Raw genomic sequence first — 15,103 nt, 5'->3', positions numbered from 1 at the left:
CTTTCTGGCGAATTCTCTCGTCAGAAACAACAAAGTGCAAATGTGTGTATGAATCTGTAAGATATTAATTTCATAGTGTAAACAGCTTCAATGATTTTAATGGGAGTTTTTGAGAGTGCTTGAACTAGACTGTCAGTGAAAACTGATAATGTAAATGTTCTTTGCTCTCTTTCTGTACAAGGAAAGTGTTATGATAAGTAGCCTAACTTGCAATGTTTTTATTCACATTAACTTTCAATGTTAAATTCACATTAAATATAAACTCAGTCTATTAAAAATATGTTATGGCATGACACCTATATCTGTTAATTAAGTAAACAGACAGGTTTTTATGCATAGTTAATAGATTACATTATTAGGTTACTTTCGCCCACTATAGATCATCATAATCTACGTTTGCAACGTTACTTGGCAATATTTTAAAGATATTATTATTATTATTATTATTATGGTATTTTGCATGGCCTATTATTGGAGTAGTGTCACCCGGATGGGAGTTTGAACTCCTGTTCACTGGGAATAAAAATAAATTAATAAAAAAAATAATAATTCAGTCGATGCAGAGACATATAGAGCGGGGAATCCCCCATCTCCCCACCCTCTGAATATTAGTATCATAACGTAACTACGTTATTTGGCGGGTTTTACTTGGAAAAGCAGCTGATTTCTAGTATTCGAATAACTACGGATAAACCTGAAACTATAAGAAGGATTGGAGATGAATTTCATTTACAAATAAGGTAGGAATGTGCATACTTTTAAATCGACACCTGCCACGGTGTTTTCCTCTTTGAGTGTGTCTTAAAAGCGATGGGGGAGGGGGGGGTCTTAATCTTATCACTCAGCATACCCGGTTAAAAAAGTCACCGCTCGCCACTGATTTTTAGTACTTCAGCTTAAACATATTTGATTCAGTTAGCATTTGACAATCAAAATGTGTTACTTGACAGAATTTCTAATTTTCATTTAAAGCTGCAGTCCGTAACTTTTTTAATTAAATTATATTCCAGTTATAAATGTGCTTCTGATTACAGATGCTTTTTGGGTTAAAACAATTTCTTAATATGAAATTCGAAGAGTATGACAATTAGATTAGACTGTGCAGAAATTGAAATCTACACGCTAATACACACTATACTCATAGTCACTAATGCTGATGTTGTTAACATGAATCATTAGAGAATAAAGTATAAGGACTGCCACACATACTCTTCAGAACATTAGAGTCATCCGCGCTGGAGCCGTGCCGACTCACAACCCACGCAAGCTAGATAATTCCGCACACAGCTGCAATTCCAGGTTTTCAAACAGAGATGGCGACAAAGAGGCAAAACTTACGGACTGCAGCTTTGAAAGTTTATTTTCATTTTTAAGTTTATTTTTTCTTCTAATATTTTATTTTATTTTATTAACAAAAACATTTTAGTTTCAGTTAACAATAACAACGTTGATGCAATGTGGGTATAGCAGTAAATTAGGATGAAAACAATGCATAAATTGGCATTTTCTTTCAAAAAAAAACAAAAAAAAACAGAGAAAAAGTCCTTGGTTACTACTCCCAAAAAATATGAGCACTCACAATGTGTGTCAGTGTATCAGTGTGTATTAGTGCTCAGTAGTGGGCTGTTGTCCCTGTCTCTCTCAGGGACATGTAAACACCAGCCACGTCAGTGCTGATAAATGACTTACATTCCGGACACCTCCACTCTGGAATACAGAGATATGTGCTCGAGTCATGGGACGTGAGGTCTATGTGTGTATATAAATATATATGTCTCTATGAGTTTGTGAAAAACAGGTTTGATCACCCCCCTCCGAGCATCACCGCAGCAACAGACTGGTTATACATCACCTAAAATTAAATCACTATCTCACCAAGATAAATGCCTTCAACGACACCCCCAAACCTAAACTCCCATGTCTCATCTGAAAAAAGAGGGGGAAAAAATGCAATTCCGTTTATTTTTCAGAGGCAGACTAATGTAGCTGTCAGTCGTTGAAAGAGAAAGAGAGGGAATGGGCCGCAGCACACTGTGTTCAGGGAATGGAACGGCAATGGGTGGCCATCTGATGTCACTATGTGTGTGTGTGTGTGACTGCTTTATCAGAAAGTGAGTTGAAGCGGCGACTGGCATTGATCCTGAAAGAGCGGGTGACCGAGGCAGTGGATCTGATCAGGGAAAAAATGCAATTCCGTTTATTTTTCAGAGGCAGACTAATGTAGCTGTCAGTCGTTGAAAGAGAAAGAGAGGGAATGGGCCGCAGCACACTGTGTTCAGGGAATGGAACGGCAATGGGTGGCCATCTGATGTCACTATGTGTGTGTGTGTGACTGCTTTATCAGAAAGTGAGTTGAAGCGGCGACTGGCATTGATCCTGAAAGAGCGGGTGACCGAGGCAGTGGATCTGATCAGAGAAGCTTAGGCAGCCTCCCGGGGCCCTGACCTCAGAGTCGAGCCCAGAGAGAGAAAACACGAGCTGGACGTGCAGTTCAACACTGTGAGGATTTAACGGCATCACGTATTTTTAGTACTTCAGCTTAAACATATTTATTTCAGTTAGTATTTTACAGGATGAATCAAAATGTATTAGTATTTAATGGAATGTCTGATTTTCGTTGAAAGTTAATTTTCATTTTTAAATTTTTTTAAATTCGTTTTTTTCATCTAACATGTTATTTGAAAAAAAAAAAAAATAATAAAATTTAACAGGATCACATATATGCTTTAATGTGGGAGTCCTCCAGAACAGAACTGGTTTCAAAAGCTGAAATTTACAAAGAAAATTAATTTCATACTAAAGGTCTTTGCATACTGAGTCCGAAAAATCTCATCCGAAATTTCCGCACGTTAAAAAATAAATACGACCTCGCGTTAATCATGTTTACAGACTGCCTCCGAAACTTTCGTCCTTCATAAAAAAAAATAAAAAAAATTCTGATCAGGTTCAATTTTCTGTGTTTTCGCATCCGTAGCAAGTATTTTGATAGAAAAGGATGACGAATACGAAACCAACGAAAAAACGCATATGAACATTTCAGACTCAGTGTGCAAGGACCATAAACTTTGCCTCAAGTCTTATAATAAAACTGCTCTGGTAAATCTTTTTGAAAGGTCATCTAGTGTTGATTTTATGCGTGGGTTTAAGTGTTAAAACAATCATCAGCCACGATTACAGCAGGCGTTTAACTAATAAAACACTCCTTATAATGAGCTCTTTGGAAAACAACTCTGAAAGGTTCGCTCTTGACATTAATCTCTGGTAACCTTGAGGGGATTTTTTAATTTCCCCTCTAATTCATGCGTTATCAAGTGATCATCTGGACATCTGACATGCCAATTTTTCCTGACGAGATATAAAAAGGTTACGGCACAACCTCAAGCACACACAAGCAGCTTCATCCGTTGCAGATGGTGTCCGCTATCTCGAAGCACACAATGGAGCTCATTGAGGGCTTCCTGCATTAGCATCACATGTCTTATGAACAGAGGGCAGGCATATCTCTGTGATTTCACCCTCAAGACCTGGTTTCTCTTTTTGCTTTGTTTCTACAAAGAGAAGAATAGGTTTAACCCTTTATGAAACCTGCATGGCTGGAATAGCAGCAGTCTACGATGAGCTCTGTGTATGCGGGAGTGAACTAGCAGTTAATGTCACTGGTGGCTTATTAAGTGTGGCCTCAGGTACAGAGCTTTAACAGAAGGATAGGTTATAGATTTACATACTGTGAAGATCAAGAAACCCTGAGGGTGACACTAAATATGGTTCAGGCAGGCAGGTTTACAAATCATTCTTCAGAAGACAATGCAACTGTCTGACACAATGTTCTCTTAATATGAAGGAATTGTTCTTATTTTTTGTAAGTGCTTTCCCTGTATTTTAGATTACGCATTAAATTGTGCAGTGTTTTAGATTTACAGGAAATGTCTGTAAACTTCTCAATGGATATTTTTTCTTACAGTGATATATCACATGATGCTGCTATGGGTTATAAACAAGCTTATAAGCAGGGGAAGTCGTGGCCTAATGGTTAGAGAGTCGGACTCGTAACCCAAAGGTTGCGGGTTCGAGTCTCGTACCGGCAGGGATTGTAGGTGGGGGGAGTGAATGTACAGCGCTCTCTCCCACCTTCAATACCACAACTGAGGTTCTCTTGAGCAAGGCAACGAACCCCCAACTGCTCCCCGGGCGCCGCAGCAAAAAAATGGCTGCCCACTGCTCCGGGTGTGTGTTCACGGTGTGTGTGTGTTCACTGCTGTGTGTGTGCACTTTGGATGGGATAAATGCAGAGCACTAATTCCGAGTATGGGTCACCATACTTGGCCACATGTCACGTCACTTTTCACTTTATAAAAAGTTTTCCTTATTTCACTCCAGAAATCAGTTTGGATGCATTAATGAATTCATTAAATTCATTTAAATTCAAAAGTACAGTAAAGACTAATACATTGTTACAAAAGAAAAAAAATATTTTAAATAAATGCTATATTTTTTATGAACTTTCTATTAATCAAAGAATCCTGAAAAATGTATCACAGTTGCCACAATAATATTAAGCGGCACAACTGTTTTCAATTTTGATAATAAGAAGAAATGGTTCTTGAAAACCAAATCTGAATATTAGAATGATTTCTGATTGATTCTGTGATATTTAAGACTGGAAAATTGCAGCTGAAAATATGGTTTTGCTATTACAGGAATAATATACATTTTTTAATTATTAAAATAGAAAATAAAAATGAATAAATTGTAATAATATTTCAGAATATCACTGTTTTTTTTTACTGTATTTTTTATCAAATAAATGCAACCTTGGTGAGCATGACTTCTTTGACCTTTCAAGAACATTAAAAAAATCTTACCCACCCAAAAATTGTTAAATAAATAAAACAATAAATATAACAATATAAAAATAATCAAATAAATAGAAATGCATACACAAGACACAAAATAATGTCCTCAAAGCTTGATAGAAGGATTTTCCCAGCTCTAATCCTTTGCTACTTTCAAGAAACATCTAAAAACACACCTCCATCGTGAGCACACACACACACAATAAAAATATGAATCGTTTATGTTATTGTACTGTTTTTGCTCTGCATAAGTGTGTCTGATAAATGCATAAATGTAAAATGTAAATGCGACTATAAAAGTACAGAAATAAAAATTAAGCTGTCATTGTCTGTGGTGAAAATGGAAGCATGGATCCAGGTCTGCTTGTGTTGGTAATATCTAGGACAGAGACTTAAAAACCATATCCACTTAAATAAAGATGTCACAGCACGCTGCTGTCAGAGGCATTTCGCACAGAATCTCTTGAACTCTATACGTACTTACCAGGGAAAATCGCTGGATAAATCTATTCCCAACGGAGTCCCTCTGCCCTACATGTTTGTATTGCATGTTCGGGAAAAAAATGAATACCTGCAACAAACTCAAGTAATCAATATCACATAACGCCTCATCTGTGTAATGCAACACCCCTGTGATTTACTTCTAACCGGTATTGTAGAATAATCACTAAAGGAAACAAGACCTTTGTTGCAGGTGATTTGACATTTAGAGAGCATGTACATTATAAAAAATGCTTTGTGATATCAGATACAAGGCGGATTGTGTAATTGCGTATTGGGAGGGAGGCGCACCAGCTTGAGTGTGTGTGTATAAACATATGTTTGTGTGTAAAGCGGCACACCAGAGGCTTTACATTTGGCCTGTAGTCGTCCCATCAGGACCCCAGCAGTGACACTCCTTAACAAGCTCAAATCAGGCCCATTCTCACTGCTGGCTCATCCATAGAGCGAGAACCCCTATTGCAAATAGAGTATTGATTTTACACCCCGCATTAAAGTGGTTTATTTCGGCAGCGTGGTAACAGCAGAACTCATATCTCCATATATTCTGCATTGACATATACAATAAACTAACTTATAGGATAAAAGAGAAACTGACCAGGTTGATGTCCTGATGGCCCACTTTGGACACGATTATGAACATAAGAACAAAAGGAGCTGTTCTTCAACTTTACAATCTTATTGATTTTCCAAATGGTGTTTTAACTAAATGACACATGATGTACTTAGCACTGAGCTGCTTTCAAAGTCCTCGCTGTTCCCTACATCGCAACCCTAAATCTACCACAAGAGTTAGCGTAATTTAACACAAGAGTCTCCGCAAGACTTTAAACTTTCATTGTCCCCTAAACAAAGGAGCGGTGGTTTTAATGAATGCTTTCTCGAAATAGCAGCCACTTCGTTAAGAGGAAAATCCTTCGCGGTGGAAAGAGCGCGATGAGAGGAGATGATAGCCTCCTCCAAATTGAATGGTTCCAGATTAGGCGATTGTTGGCACATAAAGGAGGAAATGAGAGATATGGAGAGATCAGAACTTTTCTGACAAATGACGAGATAGTAATTAAAAGGGCTATTTCCAAAGCTTTCTTTTAGTCGCACCAGACCCACCATCTACATAACAATGGAAGCAATCACAGTGAGAGTGAGGGTTTGGAACATTATTCTGATAAAGCACTGTTGATTGGAGCTCTGTTTTGGATTTGTTGATCGCTGAGGCCACAAGCATAAAAAAGAAAAACACAATAAAACCTACATTTACAAAGGCTTCTTTGTGTACATCACTAAAATTAGCCCTGAGGGATAACACTGGGAAGTTAGATTGATTCTGTTTATTCAAAGAACCAGTTAAAACTTGATTTACCAACTCATCTGAGTCTTTATTCAAAAGTGTTTCCAGCAGCACTTTAAATTTCATTTGATGTTGTTTTGTAGTGTATGAAATGCTGCTGTTTATTACTGTTTATCACAAATTGATTTTTATGATTTTTTTTCCATTACTTTTGCAGATGTTCGAGATTACTGGATATTTTAATAATGTTCTAAAATGAGTTTATAGAGACTGCATTCACAAAAAACAATGAACGCCAATGAAATATATTAAAAGTTCATTAATGGCTGCAACTTTGCTGATATTTCCAAGTTTTCCATAACCACTGGAAGCCTGTTTTGCTAAATACAGAGTAATTTATCAACACTTTGCAAATCAGTTTGAGAATCTGTTAAAAAATACTGTTTATGAATTAGACACTTTTAGCTCATCAAAGATACGGTAACAGACAGAGACGCATTACCCTTCAAGGATTTTACATATCCCAAAGGATGTTTTTTTGTTGCTACAGTGAGTGGCAATCACGGTGTAAGGATTTGAATGCTGGGAGCTGTTAGAAATTGATGTTTTGAATAACTGTTTGGAGTGAAAGGTTAGAGAGCTGTCCCTGCTGTTCCCTTGCCCGCTCCTCGGCCCTGCAGCCACTGACCTGCTGAGCAGTGATCTGTGAAATTGCCTCTCTCCGCTGTCATACGTGCGACTATTCACAACCCCCAAGGCCAGAATACATGCAGCCATATGGACAGTGACATGACTATCACTTTACCCTTTCAGAATCGCTAAGATGTTTAGTACATAAGAGAAATAAAGTCTTAAACATAAGAGCACAACATGTTTTTTTCATAATAATAATAATAAATAATTTTAAGTTACAATTTTTATTAAAGATAATTAAGTATATTCCACAAGACAACATTTAAATCACAACCTTTCACAAAAATATAACACAAATTGTGTAAATTCAAATTGTATATGTAAACATCTGTGAAATAGCTTCATCAGAGAATTAATAAAAAAAATGTTTTATGATCTCTTTTTTAAATGACAAGCATCTTGCAGATTCTTAAATTAGTAAACATAAGAGCAGAACACACTGAACACACACATTTTAGCATTGAGATACCATTATAGATTTTTTTATGAATATTTTGAACCTAATTTTTATTTTTTATATTTTCTTATATACTTGTTTTATATACTTGTTTTAATTTTAGATAACGTATTAGTAATTTTGTAGTGTTTTTGCAGTTTTGTTTCCCCCCCTATATCTCTATGCAGTTTTATTCATTTTTTATTTAATTTTTAGTTTTAGTTATTTTAGTACATCAACTACATCACCTCAACTACAGCAACTAGCTGGAATACATTTACATTTACACTAAGTCATTTAGCAGGCGCTTTTATCCAAAGTGACTTACAAATGATGACAATAGAAGCAATCAAAACCAACAAAAGAGCAATAAAATGCAAGTGCTATGACAGGTCTTTTTCTAAGAATGTCAAATATGTCCTCTCTACATCTTCCCCTAAACTCTCTTTTACCCTGTCAAAAGCAGGCTTATTTTAGATTCCAACAGAGGACTGGTCTATTCCATGAAGACAGAGGTCAGAGTGCAGCCCAATGTTGAATGCATTACTCTCACTTAAACCGCTACTTTGCTCTTCCAAAGAGTCTGCGTGCTCCGAGAGACACTGAACTGAGCTTTAACCCCGAGCCCCTGATATTTGCTCAGAACATAAATACACCACTTATAACTGGAGGACAGGCAATTAGGCAGCGTCTGCCTTTTCAAAATGAAAAGCAAACTCGATTTACGGAGGAAATAGTTCTGTAAACTGCACAAACCAATGCTAACAAAAGGTCAAAATTAGCATTCCGCATTAGAGAGAACAGAGCGAAAAATGAATATGAAATGTCGAGACGTCGCTGTTCATATGTGCGCTGCTGAATATTTATGACACTTAAAACACATCCAATTAACTATTTAAATGATTAATATTCATGCAGTCATAAATATGCATACTTTCATTGTTGTGCTCTATAGGTAGTGCGGAGCCGCAGACGTTTGTTCAGTCATAATGACGCTCAAAAGAAAGGGTTTTTGTTTGGCGTCTGGTGAAAGCTGAAGTTCTCCGATAAGCTCTCCCCCATTACTGATGAGATAATGAGACTCGGAAAGGTTTCTAACACACATAACACTGTGTAAGTCTATCTCTGTATGCGATTAAGATCCAATTTAGACAACGCCATCAGGCCACAAACATATAAGTGCAGAACGGCAGTTGAAGATTGGAGAAACAAGCGATAAAAGGAAAACAAGTTTCTAAACATTTCATTTTGCTTGTAAGAATTAAAAAAAAGCCTAGTTGACTTAATCTGAACAGGACATTATTTAAAGATCAGCGTAACATTTCCACTTTCATTTGCATGTTTCTAAAAACGTTGACCTGTAATGTTCTTCATGTTGCTGAATTTGTATGAAATACAGATTATACCTAATCTATACGGTTGTAAAACGTTGCAAAAACTTAAAATGGTTTAAAGGAAATCAATTATTTCAAATTCTTCTCCGACTGTTTTCCACACATCATTGTCAAAACTGCAATGCTAGGGTGTTCTGAGCATTTTTTTGGCAAGTTCTTATATGTTTTCTAGGATTTTGTGGTGTTTTTTTTAGGCATTTAATTGCTAGGCGGTTTTTAAAAAAATTACATATTTATCATTTACAAGCTAAAAATCATAATTCTGATTGTTTAGAAAAGTCACTTCAATTGTCTGTAGCACACACAGTGGGGAACGAGTTAAGTGCCAATTTTAACAGTCATTTAATACTGTACTTAGGTTTACTTTTGCATAACACTCCCTAATCAAAAGTTCCCAAGTAGCCAATTGAACATTTCCAAATGAAAAGTTAATTCTAGAGATAATATGTTTAGTCACATTTAAAGGCTTGCTCTGCAATACATCTGCTGTAGCGAGTCTTTGTCTTCCAACCCTCTTGTGTGGACGAATCCAATTCAACAGAGCCATTCAGGTGGAACAGTCGAGCTCTGTTTCTGTCCTCCCCAAGGCTGAGCACGTCAGTGAGTACAGCACACCTCCATCTGGCTCTTAATCACAACGCCATGAAAACACTTTGTGACCGCTGTGGCGGAAAAGGTTTGTTGGTGTAGTCACAATAATCATATATTGTCACACTTGTGCTATTCAACCACGCTGTATAAAAATTGTACCGAACCAAGAACTCAACTGTGCAATTGAATTCCCGCAAAATTATTTCTGAAAGCACTTTTGAGAACAGTCACACCTCCATCTGGCTCTTAATCACAACGCCATGAAAACACTTTGTGACCGCTGTGGCGGAAAAGGTTTGTTGGTGTAGTCACAATAATCATATATTGTCACACTTGTGCTATTCAACCACGCTGTATAAAAATTGTACCGAGCCAAGAACTCAACTGTGCAATTGAATTCCCGCAAAATGATTTCTGAAAGCACTTTTGAGAACAGCTTATTTTTCCCTCAGTGCTTACAATGCAGTGTATGTTTACTTACTTAAACTTTTCAATCCGTCTTTTAAAAGCCATTGGGTGAAGGTGAAGACGACAGTACATGTCAGTCACTTACATCTGGTAACGACTCCCTCCAGTCTGATGATGTTGGGGTGGTCGAATTGGCCCATGATGCTGGCCTCGCTCAGGAAGTCCCGCCTCTGCTTCTCTGAGTATCCTGCTTTCAGACTTTTGATGGCCACGTAGATTTCTCTCTTGCTGGGGAGCTTCAGACGGCCACTGCAAACCTCACCAAACTCACCTGGAAAGAAACACATGGCTATCATCAGCACATCAGCATCAGACTATGGTGGATTTATGAAGGAAAATATGTGTAACTAAAATTCACTTGACTGGACACTGTGACTGTGTTCACTGTCTTGTTTTCCAGTGAAAATATATGGTAACACTTTAGTATAGGGACCAATTCTCATTATTAACTAGTGGCTTATTAGCATGCCTATTATTAACATATTGGCTGTTTATTAGTACTTATAAAGCACATATTATGCATGACCATATTCTACATGCCTAATCCTACACAATACCTAAATATAACAACTACCTAACTAACTGTTAATAAGCAGCAAATTAGGTATTTATTGAGGCAAAAGTCAGAGTTAATGGTTTGTTAATAGCGAGAATTGGACATTAAAATAAAGTGTGACCACATATATAAATATAATTTAAAATAGATCTATTTTCTGCATAATATATTACAACTCATTAAGACTATATATATATAGAATATATTTTATTTTATTTATTTATTTATTTTTGTTCGTTTTTCTGACCACAATTGAATTGTTTTTTTAAATCATAAATACAAAATTTAGTGAGGTTCATTATAAAAAAAAGCATGTTGCTAATGGCGCAAGGAAATAATTTATACAAGTACACAATTTAAGGATTTTTTTTTTCTGAGAAACAAGACAAGAAATGTTGAAATGTTATTAAGTGAGAAGAAAGGGACTGTAGAGTGACACGAGAAACATAAATCTAGAACAGCTTTGTAGAAAACTTGGCATATACTGTATATATATTGTTTTGGGAGAGCTCTGTTATATGGTGGATAACATCTCAGTCAAATATGTTTGGGTTAAATGCGTGTCCTGTTCTCACACAAAGAATCTAAGAATATTTCTCCATGGCATTGTTTAATTCAGAACTCCTAAAGCCCCAAAGAACTCTATTGCACACTATTGCAGCCAGATGAAGAGAAATTGGAAATGAGAGAGAGAAATAAAGAACCAGGATAAAACAAAAAAAAAGTCTGAAAAATGGAGAAACCAGTCACTCACGGACAGAGAAAGCATACGCTGAGGAAAATGAGATTTCAAAGCCAAGTTCAGACGCAGAGATATGCTGTATTAACAGCTCAGTATTTCAAACAACAGCTTTGTGTGTGAGGATTACAGTTGGCAGACGTTCTATAATTAGGGCTCAAATAGAAACCTCCATTCTTTGACATACATTAGCACACAACTACGCTTACACACTGAAAACACGTTTTATGAAGTGAACACACCTCAATATTTAAGGAGCTACACTGACACGATTTGCATAATGTATATTTGAGATTCAATATTGTTTATTTTCATTTTATTTCCACAATTTGAAGAATAAGACTCTCACCTGCACCTATAACTCTCTCTATACGTATAGTGGAGGCATCAATTTCCTTGGCAAAATCTCGGATGGCTTGATTTGGGTCCTCGTAAGTGTGGGGGTGAATATACGTCCTGCTTCCTGGAAGTTTCACTGCAATAAGAAAAAAAAAAAAATACCACATATGATTTTCACACAGGGATTTTCAGTCCGAATGAATGCCAAGACACGACTGCACCATAAACCCAAACAGCCTCCTAAAAAAGTTGGAAAAGATAAACTCTATGGTGAGTTTGAGCATGAGGGTTTTTGATTTATATCGCACTCTCACAGCCGAGACTGGAAGAGAGACCTTTTACATTTATGTTACCTCTAAAAACAACCGTTTGTTTTGACAATCCATTATGTATGAGTGTTGTGTGTGTGTTTGTGTGTGCTATTTTGGCCATCGTACCTCTCCCATTCTGAAACTGCATTTTTTCTTCATCTGGATCTTGCTTCGCTTTAATGTAGCCACAATGTCTGCAACACATTAAAAAAAAGATAAAAACATCAGCTATAAAAATGTATATTTTTATAAACCAGCCATAAAATTGCCGTTCAGCACTGTATGAGAGTGAGGAATAGATTATGATTATTTCCAAGCTGCTGAAGAGATGAAGTTCCCTTCATATATTAGACTCAGCTGTGACATCAATCAATGTGTTTCAGTCCATATATACAGCATTAATTGTGTCTGAACACATTTGAATGAGTATGCCACCTAATACATGAATAAAAGTCTTCAAATGAGAGTTTGAGGAAGTGTATGCCCTGATAAAAGTTAGTCTTTGCATGTGTATGAGTGTGTGTGTGTATGCTGAGTGCACTAGCACATCTGTGAGTTAGTCTCCGAGGCACATTGGAATGTCTAAAAATACCCACTGGTGTTCTGGGTCTCCATGGGTACGATTCTGAAACCGTCTGCCTTCGCCTGCAGCAATATAGTGCAACACACCCAGTATAAAAGCTCCTAGAGGCTTAGCAACATTTTAAACATCACTGCAAAACAACAGCCCCCCTCACAGTCATTTGTCAAGTGAATGCAGTTGCAGTTTACGCATTAAAAGACCCCTGAAGCGTGTCTCCTAAAGGCATTTCATTTAATTAAAATAAATAATAGCTGTTTCACATTTCAGTTGTACAAGTTCACCTTTTCATGCAATCCATGTTTGACTTTGCGTCTGCGATGGGAGATTGAATATGAGACTAAACTCAAGCCCAAATTTCCATCGTGAACTAAAGAGGTTTATATAGTTACATAACTTATGTAGTACGTAAGTAAATAAATAAATGGCACCAATAATCAAAATAATAAAATAACATTCAACATAAAGTTGAACGAACAAACAAACAAACATTTAATAAAAACAAGGTGCCAGTAATTAAAATAATAAAAGAAACTTAAAAAAATCTGATTAAAAAAAAAGTTAAACAAACAAATGAACAAATAAGTAGTGCTAAAATGAACAAACAAGTAGTAAAATAACCAAAACAAAACAAAAAACAAAAACAAAATTCGTAAATGTTCAGCCCTGATGCCATGTGTCAGAGACAACAAAAATCTTTCTGTATTCAATATATGAGCAATATTAGCATGACTGAAATTGATTTTGAGATGTTACCAAGATGGATGCTGAATGAACTGACCTGCCTTTGAGTGTGCCTTGAAACCCATTTCTTTACCTTAGAGCGGGTCATGAGGATGCTTCAGTGAAGATCTTCTTGAACCGAATCAGCCTCTGCAACTTCCCACATGTAACTGCCTAATCTTTCATGCTCCCTTGCAAACAGCATTACACTTTAATGAGAGAAGCTATGAGGGAATTACATTTCCCTTCTTCAGGTTCTTCTCTCCCCTGTTCCTGTGCCTAAACTCCCCTCGGTAATTTGTCTCAAAGTAAGAATCACTCATGACAGCTAATCTGAGAAGAAAATGTAGAACTCTCTCATTACAATCAAAGACTAGTACATTTTAAAATCATCTTTTGATTATAATTGGTTTGGGGTGAGTTCCAAGGCATCCGTAACCGCTCGGGAGCGGCCGAGCTCGTGTAAGAGTCGGCAGCAGGGAGACAGATGAGCTGGAGGCTTCTGGCTTTTAATTTGGCAGTAATGATGAGGAGAGGGGCTGCCCATGCCAGGGTCACAGGAGCCCAGCCATGGCGAGTTGGCAGGCTGGAGCTGTGATTGCGTGGCAGAGAAAAGTGAGAATGATTCTGTCTTTGGCAAGCGCACCTCACTCGCACACATGTGTGTGTACACTACATAGTGTAACCGATTGCCAGTGTTCATCATGCTCCATCACTTCAGTTTGATGCTGATTTTATTTGTCTGAATCAAACACAAGCTCGTCATCATGTAAACGCCACTAATTGGCTGGGCGGATGGATCCCCCTGTGCGTGTGTGAGTGGAAACCTTGACTCATCTCGTCATTGATGTCAAGGAGAATGAAGAAAAATGTGACATATAACAAGATGAACGGCTGAAGGTCATCAAAACTAGAAAACAAGCCATTCATTAAATTCTCAACTTTATTGTTTTTCTTGAATGCAATCTGACAAATGGGAAAATATCAGCAAATTTAACAGCTGTTTATGACAGCACTCAACTATGCTGTCAGGAAAGTGACACAAGCGCACACCAAAATACTGTGTGTGTGTGTGCTTATTGTGACAAAGATTTTGCATTAGTTTTTTTAATGTTTTGTTAGGGCTGAATCCAATGTCATCATCCTTTTATAGAGATGCTTAAAAGCACAACAATTACATTTGCAGCATTCTAACGTCTCACTTTCTGAAGGTTTGTTAGTGTGTCGGATGGCATTGTTAGTCATGTCTGAGTCTTGTGTTTTGAAAATAGTTAAAAGTAGGGCTGCACGATAAATCGCATGCGATGTTTAACGCGCATCTTGTCAGTAAAGCCAGTTCTTTAATCAGCACAGAGCCGTTGTTCACCGGCAAGCTGCGCAAAACCACGTTCATAATCACGTGATTTTTTGCGCAGCTTGTCGGTGAACAACGGCTCTGTGTAGTAAATGCTGCTCAATGTGAAAGCCCGCACGTGATGGAGATTTACCGCTGATTACAGAAGCGGCTTTACTGACATGATGCGCATTAAATATTGCATGCGATTTATCGTGCAGCCCTAGTTAAAAGCGTTACAATTTTATGCATAGACAGAATGATGATAGATAGATAGATAGATAGATAGATAGATAGA

At 37.1% G+C, this 15,103-nt stretch overlaps 1 pseudogene; it reads right to left on the bottom strand.

Annotated features, from left to right (window-relative positions):
- The window catches only part of LOC107727335 (ephrin type-A receptor 3-like), a 128,895-nt pseudogene that overhangs the window by 15,761 nt on the left and 98,031 nt on the right, over positions 1 to 15,103 (bottom strand).

Source organism: Sinocyclocheilus rhinocerous, unplaced genomic scaffold, assembly GCF_001515625.1.
Source record: "Sinocyclocheilus rhinocerous isolate Xijiao unplaced genomic scaffold, SAMN03320098_v1.1 scaffold427, whole genome shotgun sequence".
NCBI lineage: Eukaryota > Metazoa > Chordata > Actinopteri > Cypriniformes > Cyprinidae > Sinocyclocheilus > Sinocyclocheilus rhinocerous.
This window is presented reverse-complemented; position numbering and strand designations above follow the sequence as displayed.